At 43.3% G+C, this 24027-nt stretch overlaps 1 protein-coding gene across 1 annotated transcript in view; it reads right to left on the reverse strand.

Annotated features, from left to right (window-relative positions):
* Positions 1 to 24027, reverse strand: part of PRICKLE2 (prickle planar cell polarity protein 2) — a 319924-nt gene that overhangs the window by 182614 nt on the left and 113283 nt on the right. The gene's annotated exons all lie outside the window — the stretch shown is intronic.

Below are 24027 nucleotides of genomic sequence, written 5' to 3' on the forward strand. Positions count from 1 at the left end.
TGGTCTGCCTAAAACACATTTTATTGCTTTGCTCATCAGAAGGTAGGATGAGTAATAAAATATCAAAAGGCAGCCAGATAAACATTAAGGTAAAGTGGAGAAAGGCTGTTGATAAGAGATTATTTTTGTTTTCCCTTTAGGTCACGAAAAAGGATAGATCACAACTCAAGGTACCTTTTTAAAAAAGTGTTATAAACAGCTTGCTTCTCCTTTTACTGTGTTACTTTCAATCACGGTCTAATCTAACCCAGCTAGAGGAACACCTACGTATAATTTAAGATACAGAGTCCTTTGGGTAACAGATTCAGAAAGGTGAGTCATTCCACTACAACTCACTTGAAAGAGAAAAATATTCAAAAGGAGCAAATGAAAAAGTAGGATTTCAGATACCAAGAAGGCTTTAGCCACTCCAGTTGGTACCAGGTACAAATGTTATGAGTCAAGCTAAAATAAAATAGCTACGTGCCAATCTATAGGATGTTCAAAAGTGTGGACCTTTTATGAGAAATAGTGCATCCACTATCCACTTTTCAGATTAACAACTGGCCCCAGTGCCTTAAATTTCGATGTATTTCAAGGGTGCCTGGGTGGCTGGCTCGGTTAAATATCTGCCTCAGGTCATGATCCCAGAGTCCTAGGATCGAGCCTTGAATCGAGCTCCCTAATCAGTGGGGAGCCTACTTCTCCCTCTCCCTTTGACCGCCGCTCCCCTGCTTGTGTTTTCTCTCTCTCTCTCCCTGCCAAGGAAATAAATAAAATCTTAAAAATAAATAAATTTAGGTGTATTTCATCTAAAAAGATGTCAGGAGGGTACAGAAAAACATGTTAAAAATAATTAAGAAACACTTTAAAATTAGTTTATCTTTGTTCCCAGTATCTCAGATACTCTGTACATATTTAGGACCATCTAAAATAAAGGACAAAGAATGACCCAAAAAGAAAAACACTCCCAACACTAGCATGAGAAAAAAAAAATATAAACTCTAAAGATTAAAAAAAAACAAATGGATTTGTTAGCCTAGCTATCAAGATCTTAAGCACATACACCTTTTGAGCTAGCAAATCCGGTTCAATGACCAAATGACTTATAAATACGTGCCCAATAATATGTGCTTTACCACTATCTGTGACAGTGAAAGTTGGGGAAAATACCTAAATGTTTATTAGTAAAAAAAATTAGGACACAGCCATAGAAAAGTAACACTCTCCAGTCATGAAAATTTAACTCAGAGAAAAGTGAGTGCTTACATCATTTGTAGCACATACTGGCTACAGATGTCCTAATGGTCTTGAACACCTAGAAGGAAAAAAATTTAAATCACTTCTTCAGTTCTTCTGCACAAATGACTTAAAATCCTACAGACTTCCATTTTCATTCATAATTAGGTCTTCAGAGTACTTCTTAAGGATTTAAAAAAAATTTGTGTTCATAAATTAAAACCGGATTGCCTAGAGAAGGAATTCCAGAATGACAGAGTAAGGACCTCCAAAAATCCATTCCCCCATAAAAGTAACAAGAATACTGGCAAAAATTGTCAAACTAAACTTTTTTAGGGCTCTGGAACTTAAAGGCTTGCAACAACCAAAAGGGCATTAATTTGAGAAAAAACAGCATAATTTTGATGAGAACAGCAAGCTCTATGGCATTTTAGCTGATACTCTCCCCATTTCTGTGGTAGCCCTTAAAACCAATAGTCTTACAACAATGGTAATTGGCAGAATGTGTTTGGACAGCCCCCCATCCCCACCCCACTGCTCCCAGAGAGTCCCATCCACAGAGACTTGTCTCTATTTGACCAGTCTGGAAGTTTCCTTTAAAAATCCTATTAACAGGGCTTGTGTTCAGTTGACTTCAATCAGAGTTGGCTCCATGGTAAAAGCCCTATCCCCAGATGTTTGTTGAAAACATTTAGCAGCAATTGTTTAACACTGCAGTTGCCTGAGAAAGTAATACCGCTTGGGGAAAACAAGAGCCTGGCTAAAAGTCTTAAAATCAGAATTTAGAGAATGAGATGAATATGGAGGGCTTAGAAGAGCTCCAACAAATTCTGAGGGCTTTAAAAAGTAGGCATGTGAAGAGCTGTGCACATGCCCATGAAAGACTCAAGAGGACTCTCTTGCCTCTAGTTGACCTTGATGTTCTGACAAATGGGAAGTGAAAGCTAATGCAGAGTCAGAAGCTGCCTGAGTGCTGAATATGTACATTGACACACACACAGCAAGCAATCTGGTAAAGAAGACAATTATTCACCTTAGGTATTCAAGAATATCTCTGTCCAATTACTAGGTGTCCAATAAGGTAACTCTATAAAAACCTTAGCAGACATATATGATAAGAGAATACGGACACTATAGAATTCATCCAGGAAAGTCACCGAACAGTACAACAACAAACCCTTTGGGGGTAGAGGAAGGTATGATTTCCAGAGTTTTAACAATATTATTTCAAATGTTCAGATCTCATTTATAATTGTGAGACCAGAAAACTATAGCCCATACATAGGAAGAAGAGCATTTAGTGTAAATTGATCTTGAAGAAGGCCAAATAATAGATTTACTGAGCATAGACTTTAAATTATTATAAATATGTTCACGAGTTAAAGGAAAACATCCTCAAGTACTAGAGCAAAGTATGCGAACAATGGCTACTAAATACGCAGCACCTAGGTGGCTCAGTCATTTAAGCACCCGACTCCTGATTTTGGCTTGGGTTATGATATCAGGGTTATAAATCGAGCCCTATGTGCGCTGGATCTCAGCACCTCAAGCCTACTTGAGATTCTCTCTCACCCTCTCCCTTTGCCACTCCTCCCCCACTGAAAAACAGACAAACAAAATGCACAAACTGAAATTCTTGAGTTGAAAAGGCATAATAACTGAAATAAAAATCTCATTTCACTAGAGATTTGTGAACTACCAGAAGAAACAACCAGCAAGCTTGAAGACAGACCAAAGATGATCTAGTTTGATTTATGATTTTTGGAATACAAAAAGAATTTGTTTGAGGAATGCAAAGGAAAAAGAATGTAGAAAAATGAACATGGCCTCAGAGACCTATAAGACACCATCAAGTTACCAACATATACATAAGAAAAATCCCAGACAGAGAGGTGGAAAAGAAACGCACAGAAAGAAAATCTGAAGAAAGGATAATTAAAAAGTACTCAAATGTGATGAATATGCATGGACACATCCAAGAAGCTAAACAAACATCAAGTAGGATAAATTCAAAAGTATTTCCTTCTAGGCACAACATAAATTGTAAGAAGTCAAAGACAAAAGGAGAAACTTAAAAGCAGTGTGACAGAAGAGACTTCTTAAGTACAAAGACTTCTCAGTAACAATGAGTGCAGATTTCTCATCAAAAACCACAGAGGCCATGCCTGGAACTAGAAGCTGTTATGCTAAGCAAAATGAGCCAATCAGAGAAAGATAATTATCCTATGATTTCACCCATTCATGGACTATAAGAAACAAAACAGAGGAACATACAGGAAGGTAGAGAAAAATAAAACAAGACGAAATCAGAGAGGAAGACAAACCATAAGAGAGGCTTAACTCTAGGAAACAAACTGAAGGTTGTTGGGGGGCGGTGGGGGGCTGGGATAACTCAGTGATGGGCATTAAGGAGGGCACGTGATCTAATGAGCACTGGGTGTTATATGCAACTGATGAATCACTGAATGCTACCTCTGAAACTAATAATACACTGTATGTTAATTAATTGAATTTAAATTAAAAAAAATAAATTAAAAAAAAACCCATAGAGACCAGAAAGAAGTTGAATGGCATATTCAAATTACTGGGGATACAGTGGGGAGGAGGAAAGACTATCAGGCCATGAACCCATTAAAACTATCTTTCAAAACAAAAGAAGAAATTAAGATATTCCCTGATAAACATATATTGAGAGAATTTGCACTTGCAGACCTGTGCTGCAAGAAATACTAATAAAGGTATTCCTTCAGGCTGACATTCACATGCAAAAGAACGAAGCTGGACCACTTCCCTTATACCATAAATAAAAATTAACGAAAATTAATCAGAGACCTAACTGGAAGACCGATGTAAGACCAAAAACTATTTAAAAAAAAAATCTTAGAAGAAAATAGAGGAATAAATCTTCATGACCCTGGGTGAGATAACAGTTTCTTAGATATAAAACCAAAAGCACAAGCAACAAAAGAAAAAAAATTTGATAAATTGGTCTTCTTCAAAGTGAAAAACTTCTGTTCTTCCCAGGATTCTATCAAAAAAGCAAAAAGATAACTTGGAATGAGAAAAAAAATTGTGAATCGTATATCCAATGAGGGATTTGTATCCAGAATATATCAAGAACTCTTAAAATGCAACAATAAAAACACAACCCCATTTAACAACGGCCAAGGCTTTTGATACATTTATCTTCCAAGATGATATACAAATAGCCAGTAAGCACAGGAAAAAAATGTTCAACATCATTAGTCATCAGGAAATTACAAATCAAAACCACAATAAGACACCGCTTCACATACACTAGGACATCTATGATTAAAAAAAAAAAACAAGCATTGTTAAGGATACAGAAACGATGGAACCCTCATGCATTTTAGTAGGATTATAAAATGGTGCACCTGCTTTTGAAAACAACCTGGCACTCTTAAAAATGTTGTTCCACTCCTAAGCACATACCTATGAGAAATGAAGATATAGGTACACACAAAAACTCAGACACGAATCATCGTAGAAGCATATCCACAGCAGCCAAAAAGTAGAAGCAATCCAAACGTCCATCCACTGATGGACAGAAACACAAAATGTGATCAATCCGTACAACGAAATATTACTCAACAATAAAGAGGGGAACAAAGTACTGATACATGTTGCAACGTAACTGATCCTTAAAGATGTTCTGCTAAGTCAAAGAAGCCAGTCATAAACAACCAGAGATTGCATGACATCATTTATACGAAATGTCCAGAACAGGCAAACCCAGAGGTAGGAAGTGGATTAGCAGGGACTAGGGACAGGAGGCCATGGGGGAATGGCTGCTAATGAGGACAAGATTTCTTCGGGGGTGATGAAAATTATTTGGAATTAGCAGTGTCAGTTGCGCAATTCTGTAATTATACTAGATCGCACCAAACTGTTCATTTTAAAAGGGAAAATTTTATGATATGTGATTCATAGCTCTATAAAGCTGTTTGTCTTTTTTTTTTTTTTTTTTTTAACTGATAGGAATGAACCAAAAATAGATCACCAGGATTCTGGAGCCAGACAACCAGGTAAGACATTAAATCTCAGGTATGACATTTATTAACTGTGAGACTCTTGCAAATTATTTAACCTCTGTGTACTTCAGTATCTTCATCTATAAGATGGACATAATGATAGCTCCTAATTAATGGGGTCATTGCAGGGATTAAGTGAATCGGCTATTGTTACTATTTTAGGAAGGGGAGGTTCAGGCTTTCCCTGACCTTCTAAGGAAGAAAGGAGGGAAAGAGAGATAATGGAGCAGGTGTGTCTAGAATTGGAGAAAGTTGAAGATATAACCCATGAGTGCCTTTATTTTTGTGTGTGAGAGACTGGGTTGCAGGGGTTTGGGAAAGAAGTCACCTTGGCATGCTGACAAGTAGATGAGAGGCCAGCTGAAGCAAAAAAACAAAAACCAAAACAAAACACTTATGTTTAGGGCTATCACTCACACGTCTCCGAGAGTCCTTCCTTACAAAAACATGGCGGCTTGGAATCAGTAACAGAAAACAGAATGACAGGACTTTTCCAGGGCTGTTGAGTGTCTGGGGTTGTGGGCAAAGAAAAATGGAGTGAGGGAAAACGAGTATGCTCAGAAATGTCACTGAGGGATTGGCAATGGAGTCTCAGTCGAGAACAGAGGAAGGATGTGTTGCTAACGGAGCCAAGAATGAAACAACTGCGTCAAGTTTCTTAAAAGATGGTTAGTCTGAAACAAAGCTTAGCTATCCAGCAAGAAAGGAATTAGGATTCTTATGCCTGGAAATGAGGCAAATCAATGATGACAGATTCATTTTTTGGTTCATTTTTATTATCATTATTACTATTTACTTATTTATTTTTAGATTTTATTTGCAAGAGAGAGAATGAGTGAAAGAGAGAAGGAGCAGGGGAAGGGGTAGAGGTAGAGGGGCAAGCAGAGTAGGGAGCCAAACATAGGACTCAATCCCAGGACCCCAAGATCATGACTTGAGCTGAAAGCAGATGCCTACCTGACTGAGCCATCAGACACCCCTGATATTTTTTTCATTCAACATTTTTTCCCTCTACTTTTTTTTTTCTCCAACACCTTATCACTGTCACATTCTCTTGCTAGGAACTGATTTTATTACTCAGGCTTCTAAGGTAATGCAAATTTTAGTGGAGGTGGTATATTTCAAATAGTACATCAAAGAGAAGTATGTAATAACAACAACAACAATAATAATAACAACTAATGAATTTACCTACCACTTTTCTCCAAAACCCAAAGTAATGTGGCACAATTTATCATATAATTCCCCAGGGCAGCATTTGGTGCATCACCAAGTGAAAATCGAGTATTCTTTGAGGAAAGAAGCATTCTCTAAAATGATTTTAAGAATCATTACAAAATAGGCCTCTTTAGATATTTACAATGAATTTTAGCATATTTAAGGCTCTGAAAAGTCCTGCAGTGAATAAAACTATTATATTTATTTAACCTGAAGTTTCCAAAATTTATTTGATGAGAGAATCCTCTCTTTCTAGAGAAACTTTTATAACATAATTCAAGCATTAAGTCTGTGAAGCACACTTTCAGACATATGACTCGATGAAAAGGCAGTGTTATCTATAATGGACACACAGGCAACTGGAATCTAAAAGAGAGGAAACAACTTCCTAGAGCTTGGTAAGTAAAAGACTCCAGGTCTGTTCCCATTTGCCCTGCCAACTAAGTGAATTTCCCCAGGCACAGCTCATGTGAAATGTACCCCCAGACAAGGAATGTGCGAAGGCATTTCCTACAATGACATCAAAACAGAAGCATGCAACAGATTACCACAGCGTCTGGGCACACTGAAGTATAAACACGAGATGGCAACACTTAACCCATCTCAGCGTTCAGCCCTGCTGGGTCAAACTCCCTTTACCTATCAGGTGGAAGTCTCCATCAATAAACATCTTTACCCGACTCTAATTTTTCATTAACTTCCAATTGTTTCAGGGGTCTCATTCTGGTTTTCTAAGGCTAAGCCCCTGTTCCTCTTCTTCTTTTTTATTTTAAGATGTTATTTATTTATTCGACAGAGAGACCTAGAGAGAGAGGGAACATAAGCAGGGGGGAGTGAGAAAGAAGCAGGCCTCCCGCTGAGCTGGGAGCCTGATGTGGGACTCCATCCCAGGGCCCTGGGATCACGACCTGAGCCAAAGGCAGACGCTTAACAACTGAGCCACCCAGGTGCCCCTAAAACCCTGTTCTTTTAAAACCCCTATTTTATATTCGGATCAACATTCCCTCCCCCATCCCATCAGGGCAGGTGGCTTAAAACAGAAGGCAGAGGTGTGTGGTCTGCCCTCAGAGTGCTTCCTCTTTCCTGAACTTCCTCTCTGGTGTTTGGGACACAGAAGATGAAATCTGCACCCGCAGCGGATTAGAGACCGGTCAAACACATTCCTCTTTCCCATATGCCTTTTCAGAAGGAGTATCTTCCTCTATATCCATGATGGTGGTGGGCTTAGTCACGTGACTCGCTTCAACCAATAGGATGTCAGCCCCCATGACATCAGCAGAATCTCGGCGCACGCATGAGCAGTAGAGCTTGCTCTCTTGCACTTCATTCATCGCCGTGAGTAAACATTTACCTGGGGTAGCTGCTGCCCCTTTGTTCCTGCGTACCGGATTAAACACAGGGGAGCGCATCTGAGGCTGACCCATCGTGAACAAGCATAGCTCAACTCACACGTCGAAGAGGGACACCAACCTGTTCTGGAACAGCTGACATGAGCAAGGAGCAGTGACGTCATTATAGGCTGCTCTGATTAGGGGTGGACAGTACTTCTGTAGGAAAAGCCAGCAATGCAGCAGGATCACAGAGAGATCGTATGGAGCCAGCATGGTTTCCTTACGTGCATTGGGTTTAAACAAGTGGCGCCTCGCTGCCCCAGTCCTCAAAGGTTCTCCTGAGAGAACTGAGCCCCAATCTGACCCCCAGCTGGTGGTCTTGGGCCACATGCCTCTAACATACGTGGCAGCGACATTTCTCTCCAAGTCCAGAGCCTCCACCTCATTTCCTGTGTCTGGCCTCCAGCTCCAGCACCCTTGGGCACCACGCAGGGAGGTCTACACCTATGCAGAACCAGAGGGGCCCCTGGCCCAACCTGGGCCTGACCATCCCACTGCTCACCTCTCTCCTGTTTTTGTTGTTGTTGTTTCCCTAAATCTTTTTGCGAAGGTCCCAGCAGGTCATAAGCCACTATAGTAGCTGGGCAAAATGCACACCAAAGAAGATCACCAGGCCCTGACTTGACTAGAGGGTAGAGTAGGGATGACGGGCAGCTGGGACATGTCCAGACTTCACAAACAGCTCTCTCTCTCGGAACATCCCTCCTGCGGCCTCGGAAAAAAATGCAGTACTATGGGACTGTAATTTTATTTAAAATACATCTACATAATTAGGGTGATGCCATGTACGTGCCAGTTAGTTTAGTCCTAAATTTCAGGGCTGTAAGCGAACATGGGACCAAGAATACACAGACTCAGGGAGGCCACTTAGCACTGCGCTGGAAAGGGCCATAATCCAAGGACAGTTACCATATGCACACTTCCTTAGCTGAGTTTAATCAACAATAAGCACTTGTTAATTAGCATCGGGGATGCCAAAACAGGTTCTTATGGGTGAAACTGATGACGTGTTAATTAGCATGATGGATGTTAGAAATAGGGTCTGGTTGGTGAACTCCAAGGTATTTAGAATGCTTGAAATCGCTGAAATCGTCTGGGTATGCTTCTCACCTCTGTGTGAACTGGAAATAACAAAATCCACTTTGGCCTGTACCCCACACCCCTGATGACGACACCCCTAGGCGCAGACAATGGAGATTTTCTAATTGAAAGAGTCCTAATGAGTGGAGTCAGAATCCTGCCTCTGTGATGGGGCTGGGTTGGCCTGAAATGAACCTTTCACACAGGGCAGGATGGGAGTTTCTCAAACACTGATTCTCCGCCTAGGCTGAACGGGAGCTTTGCATGGGGAGCATTTAGGATCCCAAGTGCCAGGCCTCACCAGGGAAAAATGATGCAGGAATCTCTGGAGGGAGAACCAGGATCAGTACCTTTTTTAAAGCTCTCCCCCTGCTTCCGGTGTGTAGTCAGGATAAGCCCCACTGCTATACGGCGTGCTGGGACTGCACGGGCCTGCAGAAGGGGTTGATGAGCTGTTTTGAGCCTGCTTTGCTAATGAATATTCATTTAGTCAATGTCTGTATGTGTGGGAGAATTTGGTCCAAGGCCTGCTTTCATTAAATTGGAGCAAGGTTAGAGAAGAAGAGCTAACACTCACCCACTCTGACTTCTTTGGGGGCTTCGAAAAGCTCTGGGGGGATCAAATTAGCTTTGGTCAGCTCACAGTGAGGGGATAACCCCCTACTTCTCTTACAGGAAGGAAAGGGAGATAATAGCTTCTGGGAAACCCACCTCTCCCTAAAAAGACAACCTTTCTCTCTTTCGAGTTTGCTTCTTTTATCAGCTCAGTTTGTGGGTGAAGCCAGAAAGGCCCCTTCTACTGAAACGGAGCCCATTGGCAAGTGCTGCCTGCACGGCCCCAACTTTGAATTTAGAACACAGGGTACTTGCATCTCCTGTCTATACTCTCGGTCTTGGCCAAAATTCTGGAACAACAGGGGATGACTTCTGTCAGTTTCCAAACACTATTCTATTATAAATCCATAAACAAGTGGGCACATAAGTTATAGAATGAGAGGCCAAAGCCAAGGATCTTGGAAAATGCCCTAACACATTTAAACTCCATGGTAAAACAATGGAAGGAAGGTAGAAGTGCTACCCCTGATCTTTTCTTCCCAGTCTCTTGACAAAGACCAGATTGCTGAACACAGGGCTCATCTCCACACTAAGCAAACCTCCTCTCCCCGGGAGCTCTCTGTTATTACCACTTCAGGGCCCTATCTGCTTTAATAACAGGCATCCATCAGAAGAGGCCTGCGAAATAAACAGACAGTAACAAATAGGACAGGCTACATTTACAGGAGAGGAGAACAAGAAGAGAGGAGATTAAATTTTCTGTGCTTTTAATCTCGCATGTCACTCTCACCAGCTGAAAGAGTTTACTGTGTCCTTTTTCCACCCACAGCAGGCTCACTGAGATCTTCCAGCAGAGACTGCGGTCGACAAGAATGCCATGTGAATTAGAAGCACAGAAAAGACTTTCACGTTACCCTTGATGAAAGGAAAAAAATATGATAATTCTAGTGGACTGAACCATGCCTCCCCCCCAATTCGTATACTGCAGCCCTGACCCCACACTGTGACTGTATTTGGAGACGGGGTCTCTAAGGAGCTCATTAGGTAGGACACTGATCCCACAGGACTAGTGTCCTCATTAGAAGAGGAAGAGGGGTGCCTGGGTGGCTCAGTTGGTTAAGCGACTGCCTTCAGCTCAGGTCATGAAATCAGGGTTCTGGGATCGAGTCCTGCATGAGGCTCCCTGCTCGGCGGTGAGTCTGCTTCTCTCTCTCCCTCTGACCTCTCTCACTCTCCCTCTAATAATAAAAATCTTTTAAAAAAGAATACGAAGAAGAAGAAAAGGAAGAAACACCAGAGATATCTCTTTCTCTTTCTCTCTTCCCCCTCCCCTCCCCACCACCCACACACACACAGAGGAAAGGGCAGGTGTAGCTATGGTAAGAGAATGGCTGTCTACAAGCCAAGAAAAGAGGTCCACCGGAAATGAAGCCTGCTGGCACCTTGATCTTGAACTTCCAGCCTCTAGAACTGTGAGAGAATAAATCTCGGCTCTTTAACTCACCCGGTCTGTGGGACTTTGCTATGGTCACCTGAGCTGACTAAAGCAATGATATTGAAAGGACTTCTTTTCTAATGAAGAGAAATGGGTCTCCATTTTGCCAGGTGGAGTTCTTCTAACTACAGTACGGAGACTTTTCTCTACCGCAACTGGGGGTGATGGAAGGAGTGGAAACTGAAGAAAAAAAAAATGCCCCCACAACGCACCACCAAAAAGCAGGTTGTGAATGGAAAGTCCCAGGTGTTAGTCCTTACCGCTGACCATTCAGGACTCAGAGCGAAAGCAGGGCTCAGGCCAATGCACATTGTGCAGTTTTAAGAATCGAACCCAAAAAACCTGGAGATAAAAGCTTCCAACTGATTGTAGAAATGCCAGTTCCTTCCATTGTTTGCCCTGGACTGAGTGATCATTACCATTGTCTAAGCAAGAAATTTCGATCTGTGCATGTTTGGGTTGGAAAAGGGAAGTTTGGAGAAAACAACCCTGAACGTTTCAAAGCAAAATCTTCAAGTAAAGACTAATTCAGGGTGGCTGGTTTTGACACTTGAAATAAATGGAACAATATCTGGATTCCTAACGCTCGGCGAACAGCTAAACCAGCTTCACGAAACACAAGCTACATTTTTCCTTCTTTTTTTAAACAAATGCCTCACAGCAGTTAATAATAATGCTCCGTCATAACATACGAAGAGCTTGAAAGGTTTTTTTCAATACCCTTTAAATAGAAATCCTCGGTTGCTTAAAAAAACCTTAATTAAATAAGAGTTTTAATACTATATTGCAATTTACCTGGTTTTAGGGACAGAATCGAGGCCACGACATTTGTAAGCACAAGCCGTGCCAGGCTCTCTGGTGGTTAACAACAATCGACCATTCGCTCTCCTGAATGACACTTCTTTCCGGTGGAAACAACCACCATCCCAGTAAAGTGCTCATCGGGGTGCAGGACTGAATGGTTACCGGGATACCGGTTGTCGGAAAATGTACATATTCCACGTGTGAGGGCAGCAAAATGGAAAGAACAGGCACAGCATGCTTCTCAAATTCTACTTGGACTTGGACATGCAGACTTTGGCCAGAATGCTAATCCCGGCACTGGATGACGAGGGAAGGACAAAGGGAGCCCAGCTTGTGTTGAGTGTCTGACTTCTAATTCATACTCTATGGACTTCAATCCACTGTCTCCCAGGCAGAGAGAAGCAGACCCCTTCAGAACACTCTTGCAGAACAAAGGCCACCATGTGCCCCTTCCTCTGTAATTTATACATCAAAGATGTTGCTCTGTCCCCAATTTGTGTCTTTTGTGACCCTCTGCAGCATCTCTTGGCTCACAGACATTTCACCCAGACTCTCGGTTCATTCCTGTATGCTACTTTGTTGCTTGGTACCTATTTTTAGAGCATTTTGTGTGTATGTCTCATGTGTCTCCAGGACAGCAGAGGACCAAAGAACATTTTGAAATGACCACAGTGTCCCATATAATGACCTTGTAGAGTGAGGAAAAGGAAGGGGGAAAAAATCAGTGGTTCCATATAGGGTATGAGCTTAAATGGTATACTTAGGAAAACAGAGATCTATTGTGGCTATCTGTGGGGTTTTACCTAATGGGTTTTTCCCATTTCGTGGGTCAAAACATCCCGGTTTTCATTTGGGAACTGTCCCTCCCCCATGCTCAGATGAGGTAACTGAAGCTAATATAAGAGTAGGTGGGTTAACCGCACTCCATCCTTGGGCTCCAACGACTGGCACAAGGTCCTAACCCTGGCCACTCTCAGCCCCCTTCCTCCTTAGTCCAGGGCTTGGTTTATGGGCAGATTCTTATTTTATGTGGAAGCATCATCCCCAGGACTGGTGCTGAAACTTCTGAGAAAGATTCATTTCCTTGTTGCAGGGGTTGTCAAGCTGGTTAGAAAAAGCCTAGAGGTGGCCGGGTCAAATCCTGCCTAAGAATGATGCCAAATGAAAGGGAAGCTCAAGGGATGAAGAGAGAAAATGTGAGGTCTGATTTTGTTATGTAGGTGACAGATGAGCTCCTAGATCTAGTCGTGCTTGAAGTTAATCTACCACTAGGTTCTGAGGGCAATAAATTTACCCTTTTCAAACTCAACACCTGAAGAACAAATAATCCAATCAAGAAATGGGCAGAAGACGTGAACAGACATTTCTGCAGAGAAGACATCCAAATGGCCAATAGACACATGAAAAAGTGCTATGGAAAGAAACTAGATGTCCATCAACAGATGAATGAATAAAGAAGATGTGGTATACACACACACACACACACACACACACACACACACACACACAATGGAATAGCATGCAGCCATCAAACCCCCCCCAAATCTTGCCATTTGCAATGACGTGGATAGAACTAGATGGTATTATGCTAAGTGAAATAAGTCAATCAGAGAAAGACAATTATCATATGATCTCTCTGATATGAGGAATTTGAGGGGCAGGGCGGGGGATCATTGGGGAAAGCGAGGGAAAAAATGAAACAAGATGGGACCAGGGAGGGAGACAACCTTAACAGACTATTAATTTCAGGAAACAAACTAAGGGTTTTGGCGGGGGGGGGGGGGGGGGGGGGGGTGGGGAGGGATAGGGAGGCTGGGTTCTGGACACTGGGGAGGGTATGTGCTATGGTGAGTGCTGTGAATTGTGTAAGACTGACAATTCACAGACCTGTACCCCTGAAGCAAATAATACATTATATATTAATAAAAAATAAGTTTGAATTGGACTTCTATCACTAACAAACCGAAGTCCTGATTCATAAAGGTCCCTCACTGCCAGTGACCTACCTAACAATGTAGTATGTCAACAACTTCCTGGGAAAACAGAAGAATGATCAGGCTATCTTGGACTCTGATGACATGGGTTCAAATCTCAACTCTTCTGGGGAGTCTCTGATGATCTTTTCACCTGATTGTTCTTTCCTATAAAGTGGATATTAAAAATATTACTTCTTGGGGCCCCTGGGTAGCTCAGTGCATTAAAGCTTCTGCCTTCGGCTCAGGTCATGATCCCAGGGTCCTGGGATCAAGCCCCACATAGGGCTCTCTGCTCAGCAGGGAGCCTGCTTCCCTTCCTCTCTCTCTGCCTGCCTCTCTGCCTACTTGTGATCTCTCTCTGTCAAATAAATAAATAAAATCTTTAAAAAAAAATAAATAAAATGTTCTTCTTTGGCCCAATCATGTAAATGAAATAAGAAACAGTATGTGACATTAGGCTACCAACTGGGCCAGGCATCATTGGGTGATTTAGAAACAGCTACTAATACTTCTAGGCTCCCCTTTCTATCTAGTTCATATACTTCTCACCTGAAGATCAGGAAAAGGTAGAGAGTAGTTCTCAAAGTGTGGTCTAGAAATTCCCAGGAACCCCCAAAATCTTTCCAGGGGAGTCCATGAGATAAAACTCTTCTGATAATAACACTAAGATGTTTCCCTCATTCTTTTATGGACAAAAAAATTTTCCAGGCAGTAAATCACTTGTGATACCACAAGAAACTGAATGCAGAGACCAAAATGATTATCCATCTGTCTTCTAGGAAGCTAGATGTTAAGATTTGGGAAAATACTGCCATTGGGCCCAGTCATTTTTGTTTGTTTGTTTGCAAAATGTGGTAGGTATGGTAGCATGCAACAAATTCATTATTCTTATATTTTAAATTATTTCAGTAATTTAAAAAGATTTCCAGTTAGAATTTTGATTATGGTACATATTCATAGATAGATACCACTCAAAAACAAACTCTTTGAACAGACTACAGAGGTCCTGAGAATAAAAACTTTGAAAACTCATACAAAGCATGGATTTGGGAGCCAGATAAGGTGGGTTCAATAGGTTCACTGACCAACTGAGGGAGGGAAGTGACTTAACTTTTCTTGGCTGGCCATACTTTTCTCATTCATAAAATGGGCATATCATAGTACCCACCTCCCAAGGTTATTTTAAGGATTAAATGAGTTAACAAAAGTAAAACAAATAAACTCTTAAAAAAAAAAGTTAATTATACAGAGCTCTACAGTATGTGCACTGTTTTTGGTACAACAATCCCTTTCAGCAGATTATTTAGAAATATTATGTATCAGGGCACCTGGGTGGCTCAGTCAGTCAAGTATCCAACTCGATTTCCCCTCTGGTCATGATCTCAACTTCCTGAGATCGAGCCCCTGCACTGGGCTCTGTGCTCAAAGCAGAGTCTGCTTGAGACTCTCTCTCCTTCTCCCTCTGCCCCTCCTCCGGCTTATGGCCTTCCCCCACCCCAAGCTCTGTCTCTCTCTAAAATAAATAAATAAAATCTTAAGAAAAAAAAGAAATACTATGCATCAATAAACACAATGTACTCAAAGATCAAAAGAAACAGATTGCCCCCCCCCCAAAAAAAGATTGTGTCTTCAGGAAATTTATAATTTAATAATAGTAAGAATAATTATTCAGGTCATACTTTTGTACCAAGCACTTTTGACTGTTCCCTTCAAACCACTGAGATAGGTACTACTGACTTCTGCGTTTTATAGGGGCAGTAACTGAGATTGTCGAAGATGTCATAATTTTCCCTGTAGCATACAGTTAGCAAGTAGGCACATATCAAGTAAAACCTACATGTGTGAGACGACAAAGACCTGGGTCTTTACCAATACCCTGCAGAATCCCTATTGGGGTGGCTGGACCCTGGAAAGTACTGAACCAATGTTTACCTTCAAAGAGAAATGGAGAAGTATGTCATTTCAAAAAGGCCTCAGGAAATCCCAACACACCCACCTTTATTTTATTTATTTTTTGGGGGGGGGCACGCCACCTTTATAGGGGTCCTTCCAATACTGAAGGCTATAGGGACATGAATAATAGAATTACTTCTTCTATGGGCTGGGGTAGAGTACAGTATTATAAATGTGAGGGGTAAAATCATGAATCCCATTCTTTAAAAAAACACAAAAATGAGCCATATTACATACATCTTTATAGAAGGGGTATGCCCATTGGTGAGGGGCATTACCTGCTTTCAAGTAATGCCTATAAAAGAAAAAGCTCTTCTTAGGCAACAATCACAGAGATAAGAACCACCAAACACGATACAGAAACGTCACACACAATTTGTAGCCCAAATTATAAGCTATTCCCCCTTCCTATACAATCTTCCAGCAAAAACGAAATGTGCCCCAGGGGAATGAATAATAGTTAAAGCCAGCCAAAAATATGGCCTTTAGGAAGAGAAACAATAAAACATCTATTATTTTTAGCAATTTCTCATTATTTGTCTTGGGAGGGTGCTTTTCTCTTTCTTTTTTTTTTTCTCAAAAGATTCATTTTCAGATTAGTCACAGAGGGCTGGCAAAACGCTGGGAAGTTGAAGGTACTTCAGAGCCGTCTTCTGGGGCAATTCTCCAAAGCTTTTCAGGGAAATGCTGCTTCCCTTGCCCAGAAATCTGTGCAAGCTGCAGAGTTTGAGCAAGGCAGAGAGCAGAAACCTTGGGGTAAATGCCCCTGGCTATTCAGCTGAACTTGAAATATATCTTTTCTTCACTAGAGGGATGAGTTAGCTAGAAAAAGTAGAAAGCCTGACACAGTGAAGGTCTCCAGGACCATAAATACAAGTGGAACAAGAAAGGAAGACTGTCAGGGCACCTGGATGGCTCAGTCTGTTAAACATGTGCCTCCCACTCAGGTCATGATCCTGGAGTCCTGGGATCAAGCCCTGCTCAGCCAGGAGCCTGCTTCTCAGTCTCCCTCCCCCTCTCCCTCTGCCCCTGCTTGTGCACTCTCTCTCACTCACTCTCTCTCTCTCAAATAAATAAAATCTTTTGTTTGTTTGTTTGCTTGTTTTTTAGGGAAGACTTTCAACCACAAAGGGGAAAATGTGCATTACAATACGTTTCAGCAGAAAAAAAAAGAAGTTAAAAACAATTCCTCATAAAAGTGGTAAAGGTAGGTTTGAAAGAAAATGAGGTATTATTGTGGTCTAAGAGAATATTTTTAAAAAGTTCCCTTTCCGCGCAATTATGCAGTTGCTGTGGAAAACAGTATGGAGGTTCCTCAAAAACTTAAACATAGAATTAGTCTGTGGTGCAGCAATTCCACATCTGGGTATACATCCAGAAGAACTCAAGCAGGGACTTGGACAGGTATCTGTACACCCATGTTCATAAAAGCATTATTCACAACAGCCTTAAGGTGGGAGCAGCTCTAGTGCCCATCAGAGGATAAATGGATAAACAAAATCTGGTACCTGCATACAAAAAGGGCATATTCAGGCTTAAAAAGCAGAATTCTGGGGGTGCCTGGGTGGCTCAGTCAATTAAGCACCTGCCTTCAGCTCAGGGTCCCAGGATCGAGCCCCAAGTCATGCTCCCTGCTCAGTGGGGAGTCTGCTCCTCCCTCTCCCTCTGCCTCTCCCTCTACTCCTCCCTCCACCCCTGCTCCTGCTTGCTCTCTCTCCTTCACTCTCTCTCTCTCAAATTAAAAAAAAGAAGAAACAGAATTCTGACCCATGCTACAAAAAGAGATGATCATTGAGGACAATATGCCAAGAGAATTAAGCCCATCACGAGAAGACAAATACTGTATCCTTCCATGCAGAAGTATCGAGATAGGTTACACCTAGAGTCCTCCCATTAATAGGGCGGGAAAGCAGCAGGGTGGTTACCAGGCACCGGGGGAGGGGGAGCGGAATGCGGGATTACTGAGAACAAAGTTTCAGTCTGGGGAGGTGCTGAAAGCATCCCCTGGAGGGGGATGGTGGGGATGGCCGCCCAGCCTTGTGAACACACTCGGTGCCCGTGAACTCTACACTTAGAAAGGACTGAAAAGAAAAATCTTATGCTACATGTATTTTACCACAACAAAGTAAGCTGGAAAAAACCAACCAACCAACCAACCAACCAACAACCCAGAACACAAAAGGAGCCCCCTCCCCTCCACCTGCACTCTTTTTGCAATTTCACATGCTGCTCCTCCCACCAAGAGGCCATGTCCCTGTCCCTGTCCCTGTCCCCAGCCCTCAAGACTGGGCTGGCTCTGGGACAGACTGGCTTTCACCACAGACGGTGGCGGAAGGGCCATTCTGGGATGCTGGAGCTGAGGCCTTGAGGGGCCCTGCAGTGACCACTTTCCCACGGGGAACCTGGCCACAACATGAAGAATTCCAGACTATGAGAGAAAGAGAGAGAGAGAGAGAGAGGCCCTTGCCAGATGAGGGCCATGTGCGGTGACGGGCCACCAAGAAGAAAAACTAAGCCAAGAGTCAGCACCAAGTCACGTGAGAGAGGCTGGCTGGGATTCTCCAGAACCAGCTCGACTGCCCCAGCCAGCACCATGGGGAGCAGAGACAAGTGAGTCAAGATGAACTGTCCCCAAATTCCTGACCACGGAATGGTAGGTAGGCCAGGGACTGGTGACAGCTCTAAGCCATGGCACGGTGAGGTGGCTTGTCTCATGGCAATAGATGGTGAAACAGTTGTGCAAATGTATGCCCTCATTCTAAAGAATTTCCTCTCATCTTATTCTACTTCGACTGTCATGTATTTACAGTCACCCATTCATTCAACAAATATTTACTGGGTACCCGCGATGCAGCACGACTCTGCGGACGCGTGAGGTGTATCACCGGAGGAAAGGAAGGCTCCTGTCCTCAAGGAGCTTACATTTTCAAAGGAGGACAGAGAAGAAATACAATTCAGAAAAAAATAGCATGTTTTAAGGTGAAATGTGGTGGAGAAGGAAAAGGTAGCCTGAAGCACGGGGAATTGGCAGAGGGGAGAGAGGGACACGGGCATTTCTTCTAGAAGGGTTCGCATGAATCTTTTCTGTGAAAAGATAATTTATCTGTTCTATCCTATGTTTTTTGTTATCTGACCTTTTCTGATGATGATGCCTTGGTTTTAATTATATGTAATCACTGTGCTAATGGAAATAAATATAGGCAGCTCAGTTCATTATCTTGATTACAGAAAAAATTATATGTTCTCTCATATTGCTACTACATTAAAAAAAAAAAAACAAGACAGACATAAACTTCATCTGCAGGCAAAATCTTGAAGAAAGACCTGGAGACCCCAAAATTCCCCGAACCCCACACCAAATCTAAAAGGGCATCTGTGAATTTTCCACAGTCTTCAAGCCCGACTTTACCAAAATAGACCCTTCATAATGCCGACCGATGAAGAGCCCTACTTCTCTGCCAAGGGCTTTTAGGGCTCACCGTCTATCAGGTTCACATAAATTTGTGGTGAAGACCACATGCTCTGGTGTTGGGCACACCTGGGTTCAAGTCCAAGTTCCACCACCTACAACCTGGTTGACATGTTCCCTAAGCCTCAGTTTCCTAGTCTATAAAATGGGCATAATTATACCATGCTTCAAAGAAGGAAGAAATAAATGAGACCACGTACAACTTAAAGCATTTAGCCAGCGGATACAAAATGACAAGCATTAGATACATGTTTCCTGTTAACATAGGATTACTTTTTAGAAGGCGTTCTCGGGTATAAAAACCACAGAGCAAGAATGACAGTCAATCCTTGACTTCATAACCACAGAGCGATTCACCCTTGGACATGTCGTAGGACTCTGCAGGTCCTACCACGAAGGCCTAGAGCTTAAGACCTGGGTTCAGATAGAGCTCATACTGACAGGTACCTTCCTGCTACAACCATATTCTGAAGTTAGACGGAAGTGACCCTTTAATTATTCATGATCCTGGTGCAGGATTAATCATAAGAGGTCAAACTGAAAGCCAGTGTTAAATGGGAAAAAAAAAAAAAAATCCCTCCCCCCAGATCTATTTAAGGCTCCCATGAGTCATCCCTGCTACCTGGAATCATCCAGAGACAAGAACCTAGAGCTCTCCCTGCCCTCTTGAAACAGTATTTCTGACCCCAAATTTGCAACTTAATGATGAATGTAGGGAGTTTTGTCTTTTGGGGGGTTGGGGTGAGGAGTGCTGCCTAGCCCTTAAGGTCTTTTTTTTTTTTTTTTTAATTTTTAATTTACTTGACAGAGATCACAAGTAGGCAGAGAGGCAGGCAGAGAGAGAGAGAGAGAGAGAGGAGGAATCAGGCTCCCCACTGAGCAGAGAGCTGGATGCAGGGCTCCATCCCAGGACCCCGCAGTCATGACCTAAGCTGAAGGCAGAGGCTTTAACCCACTGAGCCACCCAGGTGCCCCTTAAGGTCTTTTTTATGTTTGGAGAACCCTTGCTTTATAAATGGAAGACGGAGCCTATCTCACACTAGGGAGGGTGAAAAGTCAAAACCTTCACTTGCCAGCTCTCTTAGCAGCTGCAGCACAGGCAGGAGCCCGGCCTGACCAATCACACGGACTTGTCTAGACCAGAATAGGGACTAGAATGCGGATTTAACAACACCAAGGAGCAGGGCTGGGGGGCGTGTGAGTCTTGCAACCAGTTACAGTGCGGGTTTCTAGGGGCAGCAGGGGTCGAGGCGGTGTCCAGCCCAGGTACCCTGAGGTACAGGAGCAAAGCCACAACCACATGTGGTACTGGCTGCCATGCTCCTGAGGACCCGTGTCCTAGTGTGCTTCGGCTTGTCTGACTGGAGAGTGCTTTCCTCTGATCGGTCTGCACTCAGAATCAGACTCTCCAGCCTTCCTGGAAGCCCAGTAAGCTTCCGGATAACCTCTGAATAGAGATTTCCCTGACTAAATCAGCCTGAGCTCAAAGCTGCTAAGAACCTTGACGGATACGGTAAATCTAAAATAGCTTCCACGCACTAAATCTGATCCAGTGCCAGGCCCTGGGTCCAGCACTTTCTGCTCAATATCTCAATTAATTCTCACAACCACACCGCAAAGAAATCCTCTTGTCTCCTCTTGAAGAGGAGGAAAACTGTTAAGTGGTAGAAATGGAATTTGACTTCAGGCCACTGGAGCACCAATATATACCCAGTTAATCCCCAGGCCAGATTTTTAACTCCTATTCCTTTGTGACCTAGATCGTTAACTCGAAAAATGTTACAGAGAATCTGCTCTATGCCAGGCACGGTTCTAGACATCAAGGACAGAAGAGTCGCTATAACAAGCAAAAATCTGTGTCCTAACAGGATTTACATTCTAGGCCTTTGCTGAAGACTGGATATTTGTGTCTATGCCTCCCGCTCCCCCCGGAGTAATATACTGAAATCCTGACCTGGAGCGAGGTGGTATGAGGAGGTAGGTCTTTGGTAGGTGATTCAGTCATGAGGGAATGGGAGGAGTACCCTTATAAGTGGCCCCGGCACTCAGGGCAGAAAGACAGCAGTCTCTGAACCTGGAAGCTGGCTCTCACCAGACATGGAATGTTCCAGCACCTTGATCTTGGACTTTCCAGCTTCCAGGACTGAGAGGAAGGAATGTCTGCTGTTTATCAGTCACCCAGTCTGTATTTCGTCATGGCAGCTCAGTCAGATTAGAGTTACTTAGGTCCGTGATCTCTTCCTCTGTGGGCTGGTTTTTGTTAATAGCAACCCTCAGCCCAACCACTCCACGAGGTCCGCGTAAGCGCACCGGTCCAGTTCTGGGGTGGGGGTGGGGGTGGGGGGTGGAGGGTGGGGGAAGAGCCCAGACCGGGTATGTGCTGACCCACGGCTACTCTCAGATACTCTGCACCATCGCAGAGTCTCCAAACCCTTCTCCACACAGCTGAGAGCGGCTCAGGGATCAAATCGGGCCAGGAGGGAAGAATCCCATTTACCATCTCTGTTAGTGGTGCTCCAGCAGCTCGCAGGGACTCGGCAACCAAAAACAACATTTGCTCATTATGTTGCAGTTCTGTAGGTCAAAGTCCAAGGGGTTCTGCTGCCTTTTCTGCTCCTGGGTCACAAATCTGCAATCAGGTGTCGGTGGGTGGGCCTCTGTAGAGGCTCTGGGGAAGTATCAGGCAAGCTCTTTCAAGCTGTGGCAGAATTTACTTCTTTGTGGTTGTCGACCCAGATGGCCTTCCCTTTGCCTTTGGCCATATAATGTAATATAACCATGGAAGTGACATCAGGGGAAAAGGTCATGGAAGCCACTTAGCCATTTCTGCCTACCACACCACCCTGAGCCTGGGCCTATGGTACAGCCGTAATTTTCAGTAGTCTGGATAGAGCCAGTCTCGCCGGGAAGACGACATGAAGGATGTGAGCACGCAAGCTCTATGGAAGAACATTCCAGGCAGAGGGAACTGCGAGCACCACGTCCCGGAGAAGGAACGCAGCTCAGGTGTTCAAGGAACAGCTGTAGGCCAGATGGCTGGAGTGCAGTGAGAAATGGGAGGGACAGGAGGAGAGGCGGTCCCTGAGGTTACGACTGTGGTTCTGAATCCCAGAGACCCTCCAAGGTCCTTGCAGGCTGCTCCAAGGACTACGGCTTCCTGTGTTCAAGAATTCTGGCAAGAAAGGATGGCGGCTCAGATGGGGCTGTGGGTACCAGAGGGGCTCTTTCTTCTGAAGTGGTCAGATGCTAAGTACATTTGGAAGGTGAGGCCCACAAGGACGCGAGAAAGAAAAGATAAAGATGAAAAATTCTGACTTTGGCATTTGTAATCTGTGCATCGCTGGGCAAACCATCGAAACTTTCCATACGTAATGTGTGCTGAAGAGTAAAATAAAATGGGCAGATCACGTATGAGTGGTGGGATTTCTGTGAGAATTAATGTCACATGTTCTACAATCCAGCAGGTGCTCAGAAATCTTTTCTTTCCTCACTGCTTACTATTAAATGCCCGATTCTTCCCCGTCCTGTTGTGACTTTCTTGTTCGCCAACCTCATTCTCAAGGAAAGGCATTAAAGCCCAACTCAGCTTAGAGTTATAAATGCAGAGAGGAGGAACCAATGTCTGTCTGTCGCATTCTACCCCTTTGATCAAGGGGTTAAATAAAGATGTGAGAGGCTCAAAGAGGCCCCCAAGTTGAGAAACATCTAAGAGCCTCTGGCCCATGGGTATAAACACGGGCGTTAAGAAGTTGACCTTCCTAGTGAGGTTCCTGCTCTGGTAATAAAGGTGCCTCTCCAGCACAGAGGAACAGCTCAATAGGTAACTGTTAAATAAAAACGTTAATAAATATTTACACTTTCAGTGTGGGGCTCTTTATCCAGACACACCACATTCACGCTGAAGGACACCCACAAACAGTGCACGAGGTACTAAGAAATGAGGCACCTGCTATTTTTACAGCAGCAGTCATAACATCTTTATTTTGCATCCTTTCCTTACCCCTTATGAGCTGGAAGACCTTGGACAAGCCAATGGAGCCTCAGTGCTGGTGGCTGCATTTCCTCACGTACTTACAGAGCAGACTAATGATACATATAGAATGCTCAGTAATGGTGCCCCGCACCATTCATCAAGAAATGGTTAACTGTTCTTATTATCAACATTAATAAAAATAGATTCTGAGTATAGGAAGCAGGAGCTTCATCTCAGCCTCGCTCTGATGCTCTGCTCTATTTTTTTCCTTTTTCTCTCTCTCTGACATAGGAAGAGTCAAATTTAGTACACCGTTCCAAGAAAGAGCTTGAGATGATTTTTGGAGAAGGCCAGTTAATAACACTGCTGCCCTCAAGTTTGACTCCCCCACCCCGCCCAACACTCTTCTGGTGCTAAATATGCTAATTTCTCTTTTCCAGTCCCACCGCCACCCAACCTGCAGACTCTCCATTGACCAGTCTGAGTGACTCACAGGGTTTGCTGTGATGCATCTGGAGTTTCTCACAATCCTGCCTTCTTCTCCCAAACCTACGCAGATTTGTGTCATCAGCAAATTTCACCGACTTGCCAGTAAAAGAGTTGACATTTACACACCCACAGCTCTAGGCAGCAGTGACCAAGCCAGTGAATTTCTAATGAGCAAGGTTTTGGTCTCTGGAAATAAATATTTGACAGCTGGATGTCTCCAGAAGGAAGTTGACCATTTTAACCCATTTGCGGCCATTGTCCCTCTCTTTGTCTGTTGCTCCCTTCCCTTTCACATTTTTTGCCTATAGAGCTAATTTGACTACCAGTGCTTTTTTTTTTTTTTTTTTTTTTTTT

Source organism: Mustela nigripes, chromosome 2 (genome assembly GCF_022355385.1).
Source record: "Mustela nigripes isolate SB6536 chromosome 2, MUSNIG.SB6536, whole genome shotgun sequence".
NCBI classification, from domain to species: Eukaryota; Metazoa; Chordata; class Mammalia; order Carnivora; family Mustelidae; genus Mustela; species Mustela nigripes.